Here is a 2,500-nt window from a genome sequence, read left to right as displayed (position 1 = left end):
TACCTAGTGTTCTCCTGTATCCATTGAGTCATTGTATGGTCAGTAATCATCTCAAGTAGAGCGTTTCCCCATGAGCCGTCTCCACCCTTTACTGTCATTTCTTCCCAGCAGATGTCTTTGCAATTAAAGTCGCCCATCATAACTATTCTTCCTCCACCTTCCATTATCCTATTTAATGTTATCTTTGTGTCCTATAACGTACTTTTATGTTCACTCTCCTCCCATGAGGCTGTTTTCGGAGGCACATAATTGATCACAAATTTTCTGCTCTTCTTATCTTTGTCTTCCACTTCCATCATAATCATCTCTACTGTATTCTTTCCATATATGACACCCCTCACGTTTATATCTTTCTTAGTCAGGAACATAACTCCACCCCCTTGTTTTGTCTCTCTGTTTCTAATCCAATAATTATATGCATCATGTCCTACACTGTTGGGTGGTAGTGGGCCTTTTAATTTTGTTTCTACAATTCCCATTATGTCCGGTTCTTTTTCCTTCAAATAATCATTCAGCTCATTCAATCCTGTTATTAATCCATCTATATTTGTGTAAGACACTCTTAGTTTTCTGCCACTTCCATTGTGTTCTCTGTTTCCCTTTTGTTTTTCGCTTGTATGTCGAACTGCCTTAGTTTCATATTCACTACTCTCCAATAGAATCTCTCTTTTTCTGACTCCGTTCTGCTCTCGTTTTTTGCCTTAGCTTGAAGTCTTTCCTGCTTTTCTTCCTCTCTTTCCTCTTTATTCATTTCCCTTTTTATCCATACCTTTTTATATTGTTCACTTGTTGCTAGTTTCCCTGTTTTGGATAAGATATTCTCTGCCGTCGTTTGTGACTTGAATTTAATCTTAATTGGTCTGGTCTTATCTGTGCTATACTTTCCAAGTCTAAATTTCTCTTCGATTTGCTTCATAATTTCTGGTTCATCTTCCTGAACTGATTCTAGTAATTGGCTTACTTTTTCATTTTCCTCTTTGATTCTTGTGGTTCTATCTGGGTTGTGTTTTTCTTCCATTCCTAATATAATTATACATTTCTTCTTGTCTGCTAAATCTCTTACTATATTCTCCTTTTGTCTCATCACTTTAATAACTGAGTCTTCAGTATGTTCTTTCAATTGCTGTTTGACTATGTCAGTGAATGAAACTTTATTGTCTTCTTGGGTTGCTTTCCAATTCTTAGCTTCTTTAGTTATGGCCTCTCTGTTTTCTTTACTATTCCTCTTCAATTCCTCATTCTCCACCTTTACTTCTCTTAACTGTCTTTTTAGGTTTTCTATTTTATCAGTTAAGTTTTTGTTCGCCTTCTCTAGTTCTTCCAATTTTTCAAACCTCTCGGCGATTTTAGTCATCTTGCCAAACCTAACTTCCCAGTTGTCAGACATTTGTTGAAGTTTTTCCTCCAGTTTTGTCAGTCGGGGGAGGTTGGTATCCGCCGCCCTTTCATTAAATCCTTTGAAATTATCATCCTCACCTTCCATTGAACTGCTCTTATCTATGTTTCTGATCTTTACATTTTTATTAGACATTTCGTCGTCACTCAGCTGGTCGGGGGGCCGTTTTTTGATGTTTACATTTCGTCTGTCTGCCTGGGCCAAGTCTTCTCCTTCCTCATTTCCTTTCATTTCCCTCAGCAATCCCTCCCCTTCTCCTCTTTCCCTACTTTCCCACTACCCTACGAGCAATTTCCCCCCACCCTGCAAATACAATAGGTACTTCCTTTGCTTTGGTATCCTCTATTTTTCACTTTTTCTTCAGAACGTCCTCTACGCCGTCCGTTCACTGAAGTGTGCGCGTGTGTGTGTGTGCGCGAATGTGTGTGTGTGTGTGTGTGTGTGTGTGTGTGTTTACCTAGTTGTATTTACGTCTAGATTTTGTCTTGTTCCATGTATAGTATGAATTATATCTTAAAAGCACACATGCAAAGGAAGGTGAGACTTGAATCCATTACAGTCAATAATGTTCTAAATCCTGGAGATTTTCGGACATATGAAATGACGACATGACGTCACCAGCCTCTGCATTACATGAAAAGTGAGAAAACGTTCTTCAAAATTGCATACCATGCGACTGTTTTAAACTATATGTGTAAACTTGTCAACACAAAAGCTCTCATTGTTTTTCAGATGAAGGGCAATACAAGGTTAGAAAAGGTCACTTACCCTCGGTGGGATGACCTGAGCGAATAGATCTGACTCTTTGACCTTCCCGGGGTCACGAGGTCGGACAGGGTCGAGACTCAAATACACTTAGGCCCTAATCAAATGACACTGCCTATGTTACTCAAAACAGTGGTCACCTTTGAGTTGCCATTATTAACCAAAAATCTTGACATTGTTACCATTACTGGCGTAACTACTCACCAATGCTATGTTACTTAAAACAGTGGTCACCCCTGTGTTTTAGTACAAATCTAACATTGTTACCATTACTGGTGTAACTAGTCACCAATGCTATTATAGGAGTCTTTAACCTTACAATTCTATTTGGAATATTGC

This window comes from Oratosquilla oratoria, chromosome 15 (genome assembly GCF_046742065.1).
Source record: "Oratosquilla oratoria isolate Oo_2021 chromosome 15, ASM4674206v1, whole genome shotgun sequence".
NCBI lineage: Eukaryota > Metazoa > Arthropoda > Malacostraca > Stomatopoda > Squillidae > Oratosquilla > Oratosquilla oratoria.
This window is presented reverse-complemented; position numbering follows the sequence as displayed.